Source organism: Halichoerus grypus, chromosome 2 (assembly GCF_964656455.1).
Source record: "Halichoerus grypus chromosome 2, mHalGry1.hap1.1, whole genome shotgun sequence".
NCBI lineage: Eukaryota > Metazoa > Chordata > Mammalia > Carnivora > Phocidae > Halichoerus > Halichoerus grypus.
Window position 1 is genome coordinate 74,715,743 of NC_135713.1, and position 23,839 is coordinate 74,739,581.

Genomic DNA, 23,839 nt, shown 5'->3' on the forward strand with positions numbered 1-23,839 from the left:
CAAGTGGGATTTATTCCTGGGCTGCAAGGGTGGTTCAACATCCACAAATCAATCAATGTGATACACTACATAAATGAAAGAAAGGACAAGAACCATATGATCCTTTCAATAGATGCAGAAAAAGCACGTGACAAGTACAGCATTCTTTTTTGATTAAAACCATTCACAGTGTAGGGATAGATGGAACGCACCTCGGTATCATAAAAAAAAAAAAAAAAAAGGCATATATGAAAAACCCACAGTGAATATCATTCTCAATGGGGAAAAACAGAGATCTTTCTGCCTAAGGTCAGGAACACAACAGGAATGTTCACTATCACCACTGCTGTTCAACATAGTACTAGAAGTCCTGGCCTCAGCAATCAGACAACAAAAAGAAATAAAAGGCAACTGAATCAGCAAAGAAGGAGTCAAACTCTCACTCTTTGCAGATGACATGGTAATCTATGTGGAAAACCCAAAAGACTCCATCCCAAAATTGCTAGAACTCATACAGGAATTCAGCAAAGTGGTAGGATATAAAAATCAATGCACAGAAATCATTGCATTCCTATACACTAATGAGATAGAAGAAAGAGAAATTAAGGAGTTGATCCCATTTACAAATCTACCCAAAACCATAAGATACCTAGGAATAAACCTAACCAGAGACACAAAGGACCTATACTCAGAAACCTATAGAACATTCATAAAAGGAATTGAGGAAGACACAAAGAAATGGAAAACATTCCATGCTCATGAATTGGAAGAACAAATATTACTAAAATGTCTATGCTACCTAGAGTAATCTACACATTTAATGCAATCCCTATTAAGATACCATCAATGTTTTCCACAGAGCTGGAACAAACAATCCTAAAATTTGTATGGAACCAGAAAAGACCCCAAATAGGCAAAGGAATGTTGAAAAAGAAAACCAAAACTAGTGGCATTACAATTCTGGACTTCAAGCTCTATTACAAAGCTATAATCATCAAGACAGTATGGTACTGGCACAAAAACAGACACATAGATCATTGGAACAGATCAATGGAACCCAGAAATGGACCCTCAACTCTATGGTCAACTAATCTTCAACAAAGTAGGAAAGAATATCCACTGAAAAAAGACAGTCTCTTCAACAATGGTGTTGGCAAAATTGGATAACCACATGCAGAAGAATGAAACTGGACCACTTCCTTACATCATACACAAAAATAGACTCGAAAGGGATGAAAGACCTAAATCTAAGACAGGAATCCATCAAAATCCTAGAGGAGAACACAGGCAGCAACCTCTTTGACCTCGGCTGCAGCAACTTTTTGCTAGACACGTCTCCAAAGACAAGGGAAACAAAGGCAAAAATGAACTATCAGGACTTCATCAAGATAAAAACTTTTGCACTGCAAAGGAAACAGTCAACAAAACAAAGAGGCAACCCACAGAATGGGAGAAGATAGTTGCAAATGACACTACAGATAAAGGGCTGGTATCCAAGATCTATAAAGAACTTCTCAAACTCAACACCCAAAAAACAAATAATCAAGTCAAAAAGTGGGCAGAAGATATGAAAAGACACTCCTCTGAAGAAGACATACAAATGGCTAACAGACACATGAAAAAATGTTCATCATCATTAGCCATCAGGGAAATCCAAATCAAAACCACACTGAGATACCACCTTACACCAGTTAGAATGGCAAAAATGGACAGGGAAAGAAACAACAAATGTTGGAGAGGTTGTGGAGAAAGGGGAACCCTCTTACACTGTTGGTGGGAATGCAAGTTGGTACAGCCACTTTGGAAAACAGTGTGGAGGTTCCTCAAAAATTTAAAAATAGAGCTACCCTATGACCCAGCAATTGCACTCCTGGGAATTTACCCCAAAGACACAGATGTAGTGAAAAGAAGGGCCATATGCACCCCAATGTTCATAGCAGCAATGTCCACAATAGCCAAACTCTGGAAAGAGCCGAGATGCCCTTCAACAGATGAATGGATAAAGAAGATGTGGTCCATATATACAGTGGAATATTACTCAGCCATCAGAAAAGATGAATACCCAACTTCTACATCCACATGGATGGGACTGGAGGAGATTATGCTAAGTGAAATAAGCAGAGAAAGTCAATTATCATATGGTTTCACTTATTTGTGGAACGTAAGGAATAGCATGGAGGGCATTAGGAGAAGGAAGGGAAAAATGGCGGGGGGGAATCGGAGGGAGAGATGAACCATGAGAGACTATGGACTCTGAGAAACAAACAGGGTTTTAGAGGGGAGGGGGGAGGCGGAATTGGTTAGCCCGGTGATGGGTATTAAGGAGGGCACATACTGCATGGAGCACTGGGTGTTATACGAAAACAATGGATCGTGGATCACTACATCAAAAACTAATGATGTATTTTATGGTGACTAACATAACATAATAAAATTAAAAATAAGTAAATAAAAGGACTATGACAGAGGAAACTTTTTTTTTTAAAGATTTTATTTATTTATTTGACAGAGAGAGACACAGCGAGAGAGGGAACACAAGCAGGGGAAGTGGGAGAGGGAGAAGCAGGCTTCCTGTGGAGCAGGGAGCCCGATGCGGGGCTCGATCCCAGAACGCTGGGATCATGACCTGGGCCGAAGGCAGACACTTAACGACTGAGCCACCCAGGCGCCCCGACAGAGGAAACTTCTTGCTTTCAATTAGAACTAGCAGGACATAGGAAAAAAGATTAAGAAAATAGAACTAGCAGGACATAGAAAAAACGATTAAGAGAGAAGTTTGTCTATACTAAAGAAAGGAAGCAGGTTATAAAAGCCATAGTAGCCTGTCCAGTTCATTCTGCAAATGGCCTCATACCAGTAGCTGTTTAGAGTTTCCCACCTCCACTTGCCACAGAGAACTGCAGTAGATCTTAAAGCTACCAGAAAAGGTGATGACACCAAGACTCCAGAGATGAGAAGACCCTCTCGGTGAAATACAGTGTACTCTTCACTGCCACTATGACCACCAAATGGGTTTTTAGAACTTTGAAACACAATCTTTGTAAATTAATCAAAAGATCCCTGAAACAGCTATAACTCAAGAAAATTAAAACCTCAGTGGAGGTAAAGAAACTTTGATTCATTGTTCCCTTTGATGTCCAGGAAAGGGACTATTATTGTGAGTGCTTATGCTACACCTACTGTAAGAATGATCTTGTTTATTGTCTTCTTCTGGGCTGGATAGTGGACTATATTTTATTATAGGTTTTGAAAAATATCTGTAATGTTGAATAGGCTGTCCATATTAATAACTAACTAAATAAATAAATAGTATATCAAATTGTAAAAAAAAAAAAAAAGAATATAATTATATATTGCATTTGCCAGAAGTTCTGGTCTACCAGGTAACCTTATTTTTTCTCCTACAAAATTAGAAAATAATCTAATCATGTATATTTCAATTAAAATATTACTTCTTTAAATAGCAACTTCATATGTATTTCTCTATTTTATGATAATTTTCAATACCATTATCATCTCTCACATTTCCATAACTAATATGCAATATCTCAGTGGCATTTTTTTCTCTACATAAGTGGATATCATACCCAGAAGATGGATTTAATGACACATTTATCATGAAATAAATAATAATAGTCTAACAGAATGGCAACCAACATATATATGATCACTAAAGTCTAATATACTTACATGAAGAAAGATTATAAACCAATTCAAATTATTTAGTAATTAATTAAATCATAAATATGTTCTGGTTATAGTCTGAACTGGGTTTATGGTGTGAATTTAAAAGAGAAAATATTTATCCCTTAAAAAAAGTTTACCCTTTCTAGAAGAGGAGACAGATAAACTAAGCAGATACATTATTAAGAAAAGAGATTGTGAGAATTTCTGTAAATCAAATAATTAAGGAAATGTGCTATAAAACTGAGAAAACTTCTCTTTGATAAGATGGTCAGAAAAAGCCTTTTTGAATAATGGACAAAAAGAATTTCAATGACTCATACAAAATTCTTTTTTTGAAACTTCTGCACATCAACTGTCACTAAGTTTTGTCAAATTCATCAGTGAGGTTATTACATAGTCTTTATATACATATATTTTCATGTTTTTAAGAAAAAAGAATAAGAAATTATCTATAATATATATAAAATTCCATGTCAAAAAGCCAACACTCTTATCTCTTACGTCTTTTTTTTTTTTTTTTGGTGGAATTTAAAATACTTTACAGCAGCAGGACAATTAAATATTTTCAAAGTGACTAAAAGGTTGTGATTTGAGAGTCTTTAGTAGGGTGTATACATGGGAGAAATAATGCAGGATGAATATTGCAATAATCACAGGAGGAATTAGACACTAAGGACTCTGCCAACTAGTGTCTTAGGAGATGGGGTAAAAGGAATAGTTACACATGAATTAATGCATACATATGGCAAAATTCCTTCTTGTGGGATCTGTCATTGCTGTTAAATAAATGTTTTTTCTCTAATAAACATCACTTCTTTGTTCAGTTTATATTGTTGTCCCTGATGCAGAATTGATAGTAAATCACTGAAGTTATCAAGTTTAATGGGGGATTTAGATTTCATTCCACATGCCATTCTAACAGCTTAGCCAACAGGTTAAAAAAGAAAACTAAATGTTAAAAAAAAAAAAAAAAAAAAAAAAAAAAAGAAAACTAAATGTTAACTTCAAGGCAATACTTGTATGTAGTGATAACCTAGAAAAGAGTTGACAATTAGGAAAGCAATTCATTCAGTTTGGGCTGCACAATAATTTCAGACAGGTTCACAGATTTTCTATTGTAAACCCTGCAGCCCAATTCAGCTTTTCATTTATTGATACTTCTATTAAAGAGGCATTAATTAGGATGGTGATTAACTGGAGAGGATTGGGATTGACCTAGGGAGAGCTCCAATTAATGCAACAGTCACAGAAATGATAGGACTGTGGATCCACCACAACGATGTCCACATGTGTAAGGATCTTTAGCATTTGGTGCTGCGTCACATTTGCAAGCAAGACTGTTCCCGACACTGAAGCGTCAGCTTTAGCTTTAACCATTTCAACACAGTATTTCCAATTCTCCAAAATGTTTAACTCTCAAATAGAAGAAGTTGGATAGGACACAGAGTTACTCATTTATTTTGACAAAATATCAACTCAGGGAAATATATCTAGGAAGTGTCCATCAATTGCTTCAACACTTGTGTCAATGCATGGCACGTCAGGTGGTTTGCTCGTAAAGTGGAATACAGGGACCTCTTCCAATTTATCACAACCCCTTCCCTGATTCTGTGGTAGCAACACAACGTCTGGTTCCAGACAGACAATGACTAAAGATACAGTCACCTCTGTACATATCTTTTTTATATTTCTTGAGAATTCATCATGAGTTCTCTTTTACTTAAACATTTAGAGGCAAGGGCCTTCTGTCAGTTGTTGTTATTCTAAAAAAAAAAAAAAAAAAAATTAACTGAAATAAAATGAATGTATTTTAATACATCAAGTTTGATAAGTGTTTCTTCTCATAAATTTGCTCTTTCCCAGCCACCACAAACCAAACCCATTACTAACTGTTGTGAGGTATGAGTAAAAATCTGGGAGTCTTTTTTTTTTTTTTTTTAAAGATTTTATTTATTTGTCAGAGAGAGAGAGAGAGAGCACAAGCAGAGGGAGTGGGAGAGGGAGAAGCAGGCTTCCCGCGGAGCAGGGAGCCCGATGTGGGGCTCGATCCCAGGACCTGGGATCATGACCTGAGCCGAAGGCAGATGCTTAACGACTGAGCCACCCAGGCGTCCCAAAATCTGGGAGTCTTAAAAACCCTGATATATTCTTAGCACATGCAGTCTTCATAACATTTTTTTTTCTCTGCCTGTCTGCTTATGCTTTTTGCATTAAATTCAAACTGCATTTTCATACATAGTTGAGTCAAGGAGGAAATTATGTCTTAAAGATGGTAAATTTGGATGACCCTAAAAGGCTAATTGAACATTAGAATAAGATTTACAGAGAAAATAGTGATGGCAAATGAAATAATCCATTCCCCCTCCCCTAAACAATTAAAAAAACAAAACAACAACAACAAAAAAAAACACGTCCTTGGGGAAAGCTACCAGAAAAAAACCAGTGAACCTGGGGCACCTGGTGGCTCTGTTAGTTGAGTGTCCAACTCTTGATTTAGGCTCAGGTCATGATCTCAGGGTTATGAGATGGAGCCCCACCTCGGACTCTGTGCTCAGCAAGGAGTTTGCTTGAGATTCTCTCTCTCCCTCTCCCTCTGCTCCCCCCACCCCTCCTCACTTTCTCTCTCATAAATAAATAAATAAATAAATAAATAAATAAATAAATAAATCTTTTTAAAAAAGAAAACAGTTAACCAGTTAACCAGTAGAGTCTATTTTCAGGCATCACAACAGCAGATTGTTTTATAGGTTGAGACAGTAAAAATATCTGGGGTTATGGCATTTGACAAAGATACAGTTCAGATAGTGATTATAAAGGTTAACATTTTAAAAGTGCAAACTTCAATAACTCGACGTCACTATTTTAGCCAGGATTTTAAAAGAATTATCAGCTACTAAGTCACCACCTGATAATAAATCACTGGTTGCTTTTGAAACTAATTTATTTCCTTTCCAAAGCAATTTCAGACAAATTCATAGCTATTAAAATAATTAAATACAAGTGACATGCTGGGAAAAATGTAGAGGAAAGAAAACATTCTGAAATAGTCATTATTTCTTAAAAGGCAAATCCCGCAGATTGGACTACTGAGTTATTGGTTTCTCAATCAGCCAAATGATCAGAAAAGGGAGGTTTTCTTTCTGCACTTTTAAATTTAACTTAATTCTTTAATTTAGGTATGCTTGGCATGAAAAACCTGCACATATTTAAAGAGTACAATTTGATGTTTTGACATATGTATGAAACCATCACCATAATGAAGATACTAAGCCTATCCATCACCTTCAAAAGTTTCCTTGTGCCACTTTATCATGTTTCCTTTTTACCACTCCTGGAACCGCCTGCCTGAGACACCGCTGATCTGTGTTCTGTCACTATGGTTTAGTTTGCATTTCCTAGAACTTCATATAATTAAAATAATACAGTACAGGTTTCTTTGTGTCTGGCCTTTTCCACTCGGCATAATTAGTTTGAGACTCATCAATATTGTACTATATATCAATAGTGCATTTGAGTATTGCTGAGTAGTTAACACTATGTTGCCATAGGACAGTTTGTTTATCCATTAACCTATAGATAAAAAATTTTGGTTATTACAAATACAGCTGCTATGTACATTGTGTAGACATCTCTGTGTAGACTCACACTTGTTTTTCCCTTGGGTAAATGCTCAGGAGTGCAATGACAGGATCATGTGAGAGGTGTCTGTTACATTTTAAGAAACTGGGAATTCCAAAGCAATAACATTTTACATTGTCATGACCAGGTTTTAGAGTTCCAGGTCCTCTATATGACTACTACAACTTCATATTTTGGCTAAAGTTATTCTAATCGGTGTGTAGGATGTAAACTATTATCTTAATTTGGTTTAATTTGTATTTTGCTAATAACTTGTGATAAGTATCTTTTACTATGCTTATTTGACATTTATGTATCTTCTTGGGTAAAGTGCCTATTCAAATCTTTGTGCTTTTAAAAATATTTGGGTATTTTGTTATCTTATAATTGAGTATTGAAGGATTTTTTTATAATATGTATAAACTGAAAAAAATTCTTAATCAGACCAATAATTTGTAAATATTTCTCCAAGTTCCTAACTCTCAAACTTGTCTTTTTATTTCCCATATAGTGTCTTCCAAAGAGCAGAAGTATATATGGAAGGAGAGGGAGTTAAGATGGCAGAGTAGTAGAGGGACCCTATGCTTGTCTCATCCCTGATTCTGAACACCCAAGAAATCAATCTGAGGACTGAGAGAACAAACTGCACAACTAGAGGAAGAGAAGAGGCCACCATTCTATTAACATGTAGAAAAAAAAGATGTATGGAAGACATTATAGTCATATGTTTTATTTATTTATTTTTTGAAATAGAGGGTATTATGCTAAGCAAAATAAGTCAATCAGAGAAAGACATGTATCATATGACCTCACTGGTATGAGGAATTCTTAATCTCAGGAAACAAACTGAGGGTTGCTGGAGTGGTGGGGGGTGGGAGGGATGGGGTGGCTGGGTGATGGACATTGAGGAGGGTATGTGCTATGGTGAGCGCTGTGAATTGTGTGAGGCTGATGAATCACAGACCTGTACCTCTGAAACAAATAATACATTATATGTTAAAAAAAAAAAAAAAAAAGAAGATAGGAGGAAGGGAAAAATGAAGGGGGGAAGAACCGAAGCGGGAGACAAACTACAGTCATATGTTTTAAATAGCAGTGGGAGTCCATGGGAAGGTTTTTAAATATACTGATTCCTGATCTTCACTTCTAGAGTTTGTGGGTCTGAGGAAGAGTTTGGGGATATACATTAGTTTGGGTGAAATGTATATTATTGATAAAAAAAATCCCTACAATATTGATTCATTTCCTGGTTAATCAACTTAGGATATAATTTACATTAAACAAAGTTCAGTGACTTTAAGTTCAGAGTTCAGTGTGTTTTGATAAATCTTTATTGTTGTGTAGCTAACATCAAAATCCAGATAGAGGATTCTATCTCCCAGGAGTTCCCTCTTGCCCCTAGGTAATCAATCCCTGCCTACTCGTGACCTGATGTAAGCAACCAATGGTTTACTTACTTGAAGTATAGATTTGACTTTTGAGAAAATGATACAAATACAGTGGTATTTTGTGTCTGGCTTATTTCACTTAGCATAATGCTTTTGGGGTGCATTCATGTTGTTGGTGGTATCATTAATCTATTTCTTTTTTGTTGCTGAGTAGTACAGTAGTGATATAAGACACTTTTGTTATATGTTATATTGTTATATGAATATCCACTCCATAAATGATCCTGTAATTTGTTTGGAGTGTATATGAGGAGTGGATTCAGCTCTATTTTCCCTAACTTTTCAACCCTTATCAAATAGCTAAGGCAATTGACAAATTCTCCCTATTAAAGGGCTTGGGTAATACAGCTTCATAAACTATGCCTCACTCTATTATTCAACATCCCAAGGTTACCTTTCTAGTTTATACTTGTCAGTCATTCCCAAATAAGCTTTGCTCTGTTCTATGAATATAAAGAAAAATGTATATCATACTTATGTATATATTTTTCTTCATTAGAAACATGAGAATTTATTACTAGAACTGTTATTATTTATGATTTGTAGATAATGCAAACCTCTAAAAAAGTTTGAACTTGTTTATTTATCACAAAGGCTTTATTAAATATATTTAAACAAAGTTGTATTTTTTAAAATGATTTTAAAAAAGTCCTCCTTTGGTTTCACATAGGGTGGTGAAAATCTCTTGGGTTATGGCTGACAAATTCTATGTTTTAACTCCCTAATTATTTTCTCAAGTGAGAGTAAGTTAAACTCTTAGAGTGATAAACACATTAAGAAAGATGAGAAGAGGAAGGGTATCATTATTTAAAATAATGATAACTAATCAAATGCTGGCAAGGTTATGGTGATATGGGTACACTTAGAGATTGTAAATTTCAACGTATATTTGTAGAACCTATCTGTAAAGATAATAAACTGGCTTCAAAGCCTTAAAAATGCTTATATTCATGGTCAATCCCCTTTTGAAGACCAATTCTAATTAAATAAATATATGAGGCAAACTGTATGAATAAAGATATTCATAGCTTGATGAAATCTATAATAATAAACATTTGGTAATAACCTAAATAAACAATATGAAAATGTAAAATAAACTACCTTATAGTTACACAGTGAAACATAACAAAATATTAAAATGCTATCTTAAATATGTAGGGGCTTAATAAACTATTCATATCATAAAATTTAGGTCGAAACAAGAAACACAGTGTTACATAAGCAAATATTTTAAAACACACATGTATATAGAATAATACTGACACTGAGTACATGAAAAGTTAGAATGGTTATATTCAGGTGGTGGCACTGTAGGTGACTTTTACATTCTTTTGTGGCAAGTGCCTTCTTCTGGGAATCATCTATAACAGGTCATGCCTGTTGCAATGATAGGCTGATCAAGAGATGTGTATGGATGGGAACATGTAACAAGCTTCAGCACCATTTGAGAACAGAGCAGTGGTCCTTTCACTTGGTTTTATCATTTTATCACCTCATCCAGCCCCTATAGGAAATCTATGTGAATTCTTGGGAGATCTAAGAGATGCAGCTACAAACTGACGAACTGTTTCACGAAAACTCTTGATGAGATTATGGGGCATGAGCTATGCTTTTGGGATTCTCCTAAGTGTACAGAATAAATCAGATGAGAAAGAAAAACTCACCAACTTTGCCATAAGATTTACCATCTTTGTGTGATTTCATTTGTATCCACAGGCTTAAAGGAAGGGCTTGAGTAAACTTAGCGTGCTTTTTTTGTCCCCGTATTTTGAAAGTTCTCTGCATTGTGCATGTAGTGGTTTTATATTCAGAAAAGAAATTATTTCATTTAAAAGAGTATATATTAGATCACTTTTGGACTGATAAAAAAATAACAAGGTAGAATTCAAAGAATAGAGCAGAAATTGCCTTATAATCTAGTTGTATTCTTGATTAAATCCAACATATTTGGAGCTGCAAGGCTTTCTGTTAAGAATCACAATCATTAAATTGTGTTAAACTCCAATTTTATGTATCCATGCGGTTCATGCTCTAGTAAACTGATGTTTCAAATTGGAGTGATTTTCTTAAAATTAAAAGATAAGCATTATGCAGATGAATATCTTATAAATAAGACAGTCTCACAATTTCCTTTTTTTAATTAATTCAGAAGAATCTTTGAGAGTATTTCCTTATATGTGGCTGAATATGGATTATCATCCTTCAGGTCTAAAGTAAAACTAATCCATTTCAATTCTTGTCAAGATGAATAACTTTTTTTCTAAAATGTAATATCTATCCACAAAATGGAATTTTTTTTTTAAAGATTTTATTTATTTATTTGCGAGAGAGAGAATGAGAGACAGAGAGCACGAGAGGGAGGAGGGTCAGAGGGAGAAGCAGACTCCCCACTGAGCAGGGAGCCCGATGTGGGACTCGATCCCGGGACTCCAGGATCATGACGTGAGCCGAAGGCAGTCGCTTAACCGACTGAGCCACCCAGGCGCCCCCACAAAATGGAATTTTTATGGTGCAAATAAAATGGCTTGAATCTGTCAAAAATTTCAATTTAGGTTCTCATATATGATAGTTCTTATCTGCTGGGAACTTCTCTGTCCAGCCACTGATTTGCTTTCATCTGATGCTCTCAGTAAATGTTCACTATTAGAGTTTTACCACACCATCAAGACACAAATTTTCTAAAAAATACCCAGTATTTATAGTATCATTGTTACCCCAGAGCCCCAAGATGAGTAATACTTGGTTGTCCCACAATAAGACACGATCAAAATATAAATTTAAATATGTTAGTCAAGAAATGTCTTCCCTGTTGAAATAAACATACTTTGGCTTGGAGAGTGAAAAATGAACTAGAGGAAACAGAAGCAGACAAACAGTATTCTGACAAGATAAATACAGGGGAACAGTCCTTTACAATGTACTATCAAGGTGTTGGGTGACTTTTATTATTCTTAAAACTAATTTTTCCTTTTATTCTTTGAAGCACTTCATGTACTATTTTTATTCCCTTTTATCTTACAATTAGAAGATCATTTAACAGCTTGGATTGACTCTTAGTTTTATTTAGAAAACAGGAAAACCAAAACCATAATAGGTCAATATCATGAAATTCCATCATTTCCTAGTGTGTGTGTGTGTGTTTATGGTCCCACTTACGAATCTAGAAACAAAACACACAAGTTTGGGGACTGGTGGTACTCATTAAATGATCATTTAGAAAGCTCCAAACTGGGGGCGCCTCGGTGGCACGGTCAGTTAAGCGTCCAACTCTTGATTTCGGCTCAGGTCCTGATTTCAGGGTTTGAGATCAAGTCCCATGTCAGACTCCACACCGAGCGTGGAGTCTGCAGGAGACTCTCTCCCTCTCCCTCTGATCCTCCTGCTCATGCTCTCTCTCTCTCACTAAAATAAATACACAAATCTTAAAAAAAATTAACATAACATAATAAAATAAAAAAAGGCAAAAAAAAAAAAAAGAAGATAGTAGGAAGGGAAAAATGAAGGGGGAGGAATCAGAGAGGGAGACGAACCTTGAGAGACTATGGACTCTAAGAAGCAAACTGAGGGTTCTAGAGGGGAGGGGGTGGGGGGATGGGTTAGTCTGGTGATGGGTATTAAAGAGGGCATGTATTGAATGGAGCACTGGGTGTTATATGCAAACAATGAATCATGGAACACTACCTCAAAAACAAATGATGTAATATATGGTGATTAACATAACATAATAAAATTAAATTAAAAAAAATAGGGACACCTGGGTGGCTCAGTCGTCTGCCTTCGGCTCAGGTCATGATCCCAGGGTCCTGGGATCGAGCCCCGCATCAGGCTCCCTGCTCAGCGGGAAGCCTGCTTCTCCCTCTCCCACTCCCCCTGCTTATGTTCCCTCTCTCGCTGTGTCTCTCTCTATCAAATAAATAAATAAAAAATCTTAAAAATAAAATAAAATAAAAATAAAAAAGCTCCAAACTAAAGCACTGGCACTTAAAAGACACTATTTTGGAATACAAATTAAGGCACCCTTCTCTTACTCTTTCACCTCATCCCCCTTTCTTTTATTATTTTCTAAACCCAAAAGCTTAATTCACAATTTATATATTATAAACAGGTAGTATTAATAAAAGTGATAAACATACTTATGGAATATTTCCTATTTTCTCCAGCATCAAACATTATGCCACAAGGAATATACAAAATTCTTTGTTTAATATTGACATTTACATCTGATGTTTATTATTTTGATAATTCTTAGAGAAGACTTCTTATTTCCAACATTTATATATATTACAGCTTAGTTGGGAGTCCAAGATTCATTGGTAATTGCTACAAACCAGGTCTAATTCTAAACATAAATATTTGATTAAAAGAATCACCACCATACACGAAAACAAAAAACCTGGTGTCTGGCAACAGAATGTGGTCACTGAGGAATAGAAAAATTAAATCAAATTGAATTGGTTTAAAGACAATGGTTTTAAAAATTACAATATTTCAAAAAACTACTCACTGTATTAATTATTATAATCGACATTTATATAAATAACTTTTATACATCTGATATGATCTGCAGGTCTAGAAAGAAAATTTAGAGAAGATATATTATCATTATTTATGGATAGGGACTAAAACTTGAGAGTTTAGGTGATTTGCCCCATCACACCACTTAAAAGGCTATGTATAATCAAGATTCAAACACCTATGTCCTATTTTGCAAAATACCTTGTCCCAACAACTAGAAATGTAGGAAAAAAAGAGTATGGGGGGAAAAAAGGAAGTGCTTATTATCTGAACACTGACTTTCAGATCATGGCAGATCTTAGAATCTATTATCAGTGAAAAGATACTTTACTGATTATGCTATAGTTCTACTGTTTGTTTATTTTTAAAATTTTTTATTAAGTAATATAAACTGTTACATTACCCACTCACATAACCATGATTCTTTTGTTTTAGGATGAAGAGGATATGTCTGTCCAAAATAGCTATGCATCACAAAGTAAAAATTGTTTCAAACCTAAATTCAAATTAATAATATGCAAAATTTGGCACTGGGAGCCTTCTAAATATTTACTTTTGTTCCTACATTAGGTTAAAATAGTGAAAAAATTAGGTGCTTTGAATCAATGCCAATTCATGAAAATCAAATTTGAAGCTTTAAACTTGATCCTTTAAATTTGAGACTTAAAATTAAGGGCAGGGAATCCACCTTCTCTGATATAGCCATTCTGTGAACAGCCACAATACCTTGCAAAAGTCAAATCTCATTATAGAATATGATTACTTGTACTGAAAAGTCAAAAGGAAGCAGGTTAATAAAATGGGAGAGTGATAGTACCTATGTTTTAATTGTAATTCATCATTAGATATATGAAATATACATGCAAGAAAAGGTCTGAAGTGTATGCTTGTAAAAACTTCAGAGAATGCTGATCCTGTGAAATGGAATCCCTTTCATACCAAAGTTGCTTTTATTTTATTAATAGGTAGATGATTGGAATACAAGATCAAGATAACACAGTGCTTTGGGGTCTGGTTTAACTTTGAACCTTCTTGCCCCAATTTGAGCGACCATATGAGATCAGATACCTTGAAGAAAAAAATAAATAACAAAGTCTCCTTCATTAGAGGCGACTTTGTCTTTCATTCTTTCCTACTCTGCAAAGGATGTGACATTTATTACTCCTACGTAAAATTTTATACTCCTAAGATCTATATACTTCCAACTTCAAATCAAATAGCTACCATAAGCAACTTTCTTCATCCTTAATAGCAAATTTCATTTCAACTTGCTCCTTGATTGGCTTTAATGGAAAGTAAAAGATAGGTATCTGATACACTCAGACTGAGATGAAAAGCTAAAAATACCCATAAAATTAACAAAATCTCTTCCTTCAGAGCTTAGCTCCAAACACCTTCAGAGAGTGTGTATGCCACTATCCCAATTTACATGTTACATAAATCTCTAACTAATAGCTTTTTAACCAGAAAGTCTTTAGAACAATTTCTCATAACAGCAGGGAAGGTGACCAGTAGTGATTAACAACTTTCTTGTTCAATTTTCTTGCTAGAGAGAGAAAATTGTTCAAATTCATCTTGGCTTCTTACCTTGATGTTTATTACAGCAGATGAAATTTCCCCTCTAGGCAACCACTGTGTTATTTGCTCTTTTCACCCTAAACTCATTTCCTGTTACAGTTGTGTTAATTTTTCCTTCCTTTCCTTTCCTTCCCTTTTTCCCCTTCTCTTTTCCAATCCCTACCCTTCCCTTCCCTTCCTTCCCTCCCTCTCTTTCCTGCTCTCCTTCTGCTAGCATTTTTAAATTTCATATTTTATATATCCAAAATCTCATATATAATTATGATCCATTAATTGATAATTAGTTTGTTTTTTAACAACTCAAATTTAATATCAATATATCTATACTTCTTTCTGGATTTATTTATTTATTTTTAAAATATTTTATTTATTTATTTGAGAGAGAGAGCATGAGCAGGGGGGAGGAGCAGAGGGAGAAGCAGGCTCCCAGCTGAGCAGGGACCCCGACGCGGGGCTCGATTCCAGGACCCTCGGATCATGACTTGAGCCAAAGGCAGATGCTTAACCAACTGAGCCACCCAGGTGCCCCATCTTTCTGGATTTAAAAGTATGCTCTGAAACTGGTGAAAGGTGTTACAATTAATCATGTACATGGCCAAGCTTCATGGAGTTCAAGCCAGATGTTTATGATATTGATAGTAATTCAATAAATATTTTTTATTACATAAGCTTCATTGTCAGTGTTGGACCTACAATTTTAACAATGTCATAAAGCATAATTTTCTCATTTCAACTATCTTAATGGATAATGTGAGTAGACATAAAATTGATTTTTTTTAATTTAAATTCAATTAGCCAACATGCAGTAAATCATTAGTCTCAGATGTAGTGTTCAAAAATTTATCTGTTGTGTATAATACCCAGTGCTCATCACATCACCGGCCCTCCTTAATACCTATCACCCAATTACCCATCCCCCCACCCACCACCCCTCCATCAACCCTCAGATTATTTTCTATAGTTAAGAGTCTCTCATGGTTTTTCTCCCTCTTTGATGACTTCCCATTCAGTTTTCTGTTCCTTCCCCTATGTTCCTCTGTGCTGTTTCCTATATTCCACATATGAGTGAAACCATATAATTGTCTTTCTCTGATTGGCTTATTTCACTCAGCATAATATGCACCAGTTCCATCCAGATCGATGCAAATGGTAAATATTCCTCCTTTCTGATGGCTGAGTAATATTCCATTGTATATATATACCACATCTTCTTTATCCACTCATCTGTCAATGGACATCTTGGTTCTTTCCACAGTTTGGCTATTGTGGACATTGTTGCTATGAACATTGGGGTGCATTTGCCCCTTCGGATCACTGCATTTGTATCTTTGGGGTAAATACCCAATTGTGCAATTGCTGGGTTGTAGGGTAGCTCTATTCTCAACTTTTTGAGGAAGCTCTACACTGTTTTCCAGAGTGGCTGCACCAGCTTGTAGTCCCACCAACAGTGTAAGAGGGTTCCCCTTTTTCTGCATCCTTGCCAACATTTGTTGTTTCCTGTCTTATTAATTTTAGCCATTCTGACTGGTGTAAGGTGATATCTCATTGTGGTTTTGATTTGTATTTCCCTGATGCCTAGTGATGTGGAGCATTTTTTCATGGGTCTGTTAGTCATTGACATACATGATTTGAAGTAGTATGCAATGGTTTGTTCTGCCCTAGCTTGATTTGTACTTTTTATATTCCCTGAATTAATATTTCAAAATTTCAAAAACATCATTTGTTATTTCCACAATTATAATACTCAAATCCTAGAAATGATGTTTCTGATTTTTGCTCACATTTCTCATGAAATAAAAGAGGGGTATGTGGAAAAAAGGCACATAAACCCAACAAAAATAACCCCTCAACATTAGTGTTTTTAGAAGTGATATTTGTGCTTCTAATTGAAATGCTTCTAATAGGATAAAAGGCTTATATGCAATGTGAATTTTTAACTTTATTAAGTCCCTTTTGCTTGTTACTCATAAAGTAGCACTGAAAAAGAATGTCAAGGACATATACTCGAAAACATTGTTCTACTATTTTCAACACGTGATCTTCTAGTGGAGGTATTTCTATATATCTAAGTAATCCAAAAAAAAGTTTACTTTTTTAAAAATAAATATATGACTTTTATGAAAATAACAAGCAGCTTGAAAAAATGAAAAGGGAGTTACAATATAACTTGAAATCTCTTTACTCACATAAAATCACATTAAAGATTTGTGAGCAGCACTGTACACATTTCTCCCTACCTATAAAGAGTTACATATCAGATACCATGTAACAAATTGTAATTGGATTATACTTGGTTATCAAAATGAAATATGATATTTATTTATTTATTAAAGAATTTATTTACTTTTTGACAGAGAGAGAGACAGTGAGAGAGGGAATACAAGCAGGGGGAGTGGGAGAGGGAGAAGCAGATTTCTTGCTAAGCAGGGAGCCCGATGTGGGGCTCGATCCCAGGACTCTGGGATCATGACCTGAGCCAAAGGCAGACGCTTAACACTGAGCCACCCAGGTGCCCCAAAATAAAATATTTAAGTGCATTACATTTCTTTGTGAGACAAAAAAGTATTTGGAGAAAGTGTTGAAATTCAGGTAAGTGCTTTCTTAACAAGGTATATGTATATATTTAAAAACCTCCAAAATTTAAAAAGATTATTACAATAGGACATTTGACTTTTCTAAGTGCTATCTGTTCCAAATTTAGCTGTATCTATAAACTTTACAGTACAAAAGAGAAGAGACTGTGGAGTTGACATCTCACATTTTCCTAGACGACCCACTTCCTATAATATATAATAGCATCACTTTCATATGGTCAAAGTGTATAACATATTCTTTTCTATATCCACAGTCATCACAATTAACGCTAAATGAATTCAAAGTTCAGCATCTGTCTGTTGCACTTGTTGCTGTCGCCACTGCTTCCCTGCGTGAAGATACACATGATTTGTACTGCTGTTTACCAAGGTCACTAGAGTTCCTTTTTTAACGACTCTACCAGAATATGGCATGGTGCTGGTTATTTTTTATATTAACCTGAGAAATGCAGTGTCACTTCAGGATTTCAGAAGCATTTTTATTATACCCTCAAATGCATTTCTGTTTATTATGTTATTCTTGTCAAGAAAAAATTACAAATATGTTGGAAAAGTGTGTTTGGCCCTCCAACAAAGTACCTTAAGGAAAATAAAATTGCTCTGTGATTCAGTTTTGTCCGGTATTGCATCGTCTGCCCAGGTTGGTCATTTTAATGATGTTTTTAATGTTATGTCTTTTACATTGGGCTTCATTTCTATAATGATTCTATTTTTTCTATTTTTAGTCATTGTTCATTAAAAATTTGCAACCTCACTTTGTCTCCCCTGGTTTCTTACAATTTTCCTAATACTTTTAACTATTCAATATATATTATGCTCTCTATAGTTTATTTTTATAGTACTGTTTGCTTAGAAATATTTTTTCCTGAAATCTACATTTAGTTGTTTTTTTCTCTGAAAGATTATTATTATCTTTCATTATCTCATGTTCATTTTCCCCCGATTATATGCATAGACCGTGGTGGTATTTATTTAAAAACAGGTTATGGGATAGTTGGGTATTAAAATAATTTGAATTTGATTTCTTTTCTCAGACTTATTCTCAACCAGTTGGTTATTTTCTTTAGCCCTATGAGCAGATCTGTACTCAGTTTTGGTGCTTAATGAGTCAGTGTTTCCATCTAGATTTTAAATCACAGGCTCTGGAAATGAAAGTTATTTCTGTGTCTCCTCTCTGATTCCACTTTGCCTCAACTCTATCGTTGTCTTCTTGTGGGGAATCTAAGTTGTAAAAATTCAAAAGGAGGAGAAAGATTTGGTGTTTGACTCAATCCCCACCTCCTGATCTGTGATATTGATCTAAATCTCTATAGACTCAGCCTTCTCTTTTCCACTATATTTTCTGTTCCCATAAAGCAAAAGTCATGCTGATGACATCCATTTCCTTATCCTATTATTTCTCTCTTTCTTCTTTCCTTCCTTTGTTCCATCCCTCCTTCCTTCCTTCTTTCCCTCTTTTTCCTTTCCTTTTTTTTTCCTTTTTTAAGCTTGTCTTCTTTATGTTCTTTGCCTCTGTGAAACAGTACACCAACTCTTCAAAGGTATTATAAGAAATTAAGGTGAGAGTTCTACTTTATCTTCAAAGGATTGTTCAAATTATCAACATATTTGTCACATATTTAAAAAATACCATGTTATCGATTATCTTAGATATGCTACAGTTTGTTAGATAAAATTGTAACTATCTCCATTCTTTTCTAAAGACACAATTTTCCCCTTCTTAATCTTTTTTCTCCATTGGGTTTTGGAGAAATGGAGTAAAAATACCTTAACTATGCCATCTTTATTTTTATTTTTTTATTTTTTTAAAGATTTTATTTATTTATTTGACAGAGACAGAGAGAGCAAGAGCAGGAACACAAGCAGCGGGAGTGGGAGAGGGAGAGCAGGCTTCCCGCCGAAGAGGGAGCCCGATGCGGGGCTTGATCCCAGGACCCTGGGATCATGACCTGAGCCGAAGGCAGACGCTCAACGACTGAGCCACCCAGGCGCCCCACTACGCCATCTTTAAATGGGATTCTCTACATAAGTCATATTTAATGGCTTATTTTAAAGACATCTTAGCACTTTATTTTTTATCTTGTATGCAGGCAGGAACTCAAGCATTTCTACTAAAATGGACTGTAATCAGCGAAATTGTTTATTGTTCACTTCTGGCAAGATATGAGACCCCTAGACATTTTTCCTACTTCAATTTCTTTCCTCTTCTCTCCTTCTCTTTCTTTAGTTTTACATATTCTTCCTCCTCTTTTAAAGGAAAAGAAATGTGGAGAACAAATAGAATTTTTAATGAAATATATGGATATTCTTTAAATGATTTGTACTACATGTAGAATTATATATGAATGGAAGCACTTTGAAATTTTTTTCTCACAACAATGAAAGGGAAAAATTAAATTTTACACACATTTAAGACATAATTAGATTTAGTACAAATACTTTGCATTAAATAAAAATAGATTATTATTTCTACATTTAATTACTGGAGGTATAGAACAACATTATCATCTGTATGGTAGGTGCACCTATGAGACTATTTTGGCCATGGTTTTAGTAATATAGTGATTTGTTGTTATTAATGTAGGTGGTGATGGCAGAAATGATTAGTCAATTTGACTACCTGTCCAGGTGAGTATTTGGATAAGATTACTATTTCATCATCATTACAAGCATATTTCATTATGGAAATTTAAAAAGGGGTTTTTGACAACTTAGGGTAAGGATCTATAAACTATTGCCTAAAAGCCAAATCTGGAGCGCAGTTTGCTTTTGCAAATAAAGTTTTATTGGGATATAGTCACACTCCTTCCTGTATGTATTAGCAAAGGCAGCATTTGCACTTACACAGTTTAGCAGGCATAATGGTGATATATGGCCAGCAAAGCTGAAAGTATATGGCATGTTACAGAAGAAGTTTGCCATCTCCTGAATTAATTTTAATTAGCATTACAAAGGCTAATTCTTTGTTTTAAATCATATGTTCATTAATCTTTACATTCACTTATATAATGTTGAAAATTTTAACTATGTTTGCATATCATAATATTGTATAAAGATACTAACAGGAGAAATAATGAAGACTCATTTCAATAAATGGATGTTTTTATCTGAGTTAATAACATTCTTTAAAAATAGGAACTGAAGTCAGCAAAAATGCTGATATATCCTGATTTAGTATTTCTCACCTTTAACCAAATTAATGTGTTTCTCTATTAAATTAAATCATGAAAACCAACTTCTTTCACATTTGTTTCATAATCCAGATAACTATCATTTTAAAATTTGTTTGTAGGCAACAGCAATTACAATCTCATATTTTGTATAAAAATATAAATGTATCTATTAGGGATTTTTGATGCAAGCAATAGAAAATAACTAGGATTTACTTAAGGAAAAAAAAAGGGGGGGGGGATTATTCACAGAATACTGATTAGCTCACATCATGGATTATTGTACCAGGATATTTTGGCTAGAAAAAATATGACAAGGGGCGCCTGGGTGGCTCAGTTGGTTAAGCGACTGCCTTCGGCTCAGGTCATGATCCTGGAGTCCCGGGATCGAGTCCCACATCGGGCTCCCTGCTCGGCAGGGGGTCTGCTTCTCCCTCTGACCCTCCCCCCTCTCATGTGCTCTCTCTCTCTCATTCTCTCTGTCTCAAATAAATAAATAAAATCTTTAAAAAAAAAAAAAAAAAAATAGAAAAAATATGACAAGAGACACCTCGGTTGCTCAGTCAATTAAACGTCTAACTCTTGATTTCAGCTCAGGTCGCAATCTCCCGGTCAGGGTCATGAGATCAAGCCTTGCATTAGGCTTGGTGCTCAGTAGGAGTCTGCTTCACCTTTTTCTCCCTCTCCCTCTGTCCCTCCCCCAGCTTGTGCAGGTGCTCTCTCTCTCTCTCTAAATAATAAATATAAATAAATAAATAAATAAATAAATAAATAAATAAATAAATAAATAAAATCTTTAAAACAACAACAAAACCATGATAACCAAGATAGAAATCAGGCAGTCATAAATATCTAGAGACAAAGAGACACTTAACTATATTTTGCAGGTATCATCACTAAAACAAATATTTGAATCCCAGTTTTTTTAACTTTGAACCATTTCTCTCACGATTCAAAAATACATGCGAGAGAGAAATCAATCAGCAGAGTTACCTCATCTACCCTCTGACTATACCATGACAAAATGAGAAGGGATTTAATAGTTAGAACATCTGCCAGGCCTTTGGGTTTCATGGTGACAAAACAGAACACTTTATTATCCTACAAGGATGACAGAAAATGAAGTAGATGCTGTAGCTCACAATAAACACAAACGAAAAGTGATGTTTTAAGGAGAAATGGATGCTGGGTGTTCAAAATAAAAATATTCCTTCACTCTCCTCACATTTACTGAAAAAAATTAACATAGGCATGGCTATATGGTTTATTTCTTTCCTGGAAACATCAGGGGACTATATTTCTAGCATCTATTCCCTACCTTATATCAAAGTAGTACCCAAAGTGGATACAGGTAGAAACATTGAACAATCCCAAGTCTAGATACAAAGATGTCTGCCATGAATATCCATCTCCTCTTTCTCTCCTCTAAGGAGCTGGAAGTAAATAACTAGATGACAGAGACAGATTAAGGAAGAAACATGTCGTGAATCACCTCAGGGAGCAAAACACTTAAAAGAGCAGTCCGACCTGTATCACACTGTGATGCACTTCGAAACTCAACCTTTGAGTTAGGCTCTTGACTTCCTTCCATTACTTATTTTAATCTGCACATGAAATTAATGATAATTGGAATATGAATTTAAGTAATGAATGTGGACTATCACTCAGAGAAACTCTCTTACTCTCTTTCTCTCTCTCTCTCTCTCTACAATAAACCAATGAGGTCTTATAATGTATGTAAAGGAAAAATTTAAAACTCACCCACTCCTATTCTGTCTGAATTTTAATTGTGTAATATAAGGTGTGCTTCTTAATATATAATAGAAAGATATTTAAGGAGCTACAAACTCTATTGTGCTTATTGCTCTTGAATAATATATTTTTATCACTTTAAATGTATTTCTTTGAAATTATTCTGTGGATTGTATCATAATGCCCTTCGAGGCCCTGATGCTATACTAACAACTTAGTATTTTCTAAGTAAACAGTATTACCTTCAACCCGAATCAGAACATTTCATCATTACTTTTTTTTTCTTTGAGATTGCTTCAATGTTTCATGTGCAGCTCTAACCAGTCCTTTTTCCCTTTGAATTTCAATAGAAAATTTTTCCACCCTGCTCTTGACACTTATTTTAAACTCCTCTGATTTGTAGTTTTGTTTGTTCAAGTCTTATCTGTTCACCCAGATTGTAAGTACTTTAAGACAGCGACCATGTTTAAAGAATCTGTGTGCCCTATTGCACTTAACTGATATATCTAGTAAATTTTTGCAAAATGATAGTTGTTACAGCTCCAAAGTGACTTGCATGGTCCTGCAGCCTTGGTTTGATTATTTTCCTACAAGTTTATTTTAAATGAACCTGTTTTCTGATATGTCATCCTGCTACAAAAATGAAATAAGCTTGTTTTTACTTTTTCTCCCTTCCTAGATCATTGGCCTCACAGCTACTGTAGGGAATTTATTCAACACTTTTAAATATTATTGTTTTGTACGTCATCTGTGGTATGACAAACTTTTACCTTCTTTGTGGACACTTGCCATTCCTCTATACCCACAGTTCCCCCAAAATAATGCCATGAGTTAGGATACCAGCTGTCATTAAAAAGAGTTCTTTAAAATGTAAATGAAGAAAAATGTGTACTTACTGTTATTACTAAGTAATTCTATTGCTTAGTTACTTGTCTTGCTCTATGCTTAAGTACAAAGGATAATTATTAAATATTTAATATTATTAGGTATAACTATAAAGGCATATTGTTAGAAGTATTAGTACATTTTACTATTACATTCTTATATTTTCATTGGTAAGAAAATACATAGAGAAGTTGTTTGGAGTAATATTTTAGTGCTTTTTGAAGCAAGTATATAAACAGAAGACCAAACTATCTTTGTTTTAATCAACATCTGCTAAAAACCTATCAGACGTCTAAGTCTGTATTTACATCTACATACATTCACCAGATAGCTAATATTCCTATTTATATTACTGATAATTTTGCTGAATTCAGAATGGATCATTAATTTTGAACCTACATTTTACAAATGCAATGCAGGCATAGATATCAGATAGTGACAAAATAGGTTTTTCCACTTTCTGAGTGAATCTCTAAAATTACACATACACACATGCACACACACATCGTTCTTGGGTATATCAGTATATAACATGGGCAGCTAAAAGATGGATTCATTTCAGAATATAATTATACAAAGTTACATTCTTAATTTTAGATAAAGAACAAGAATC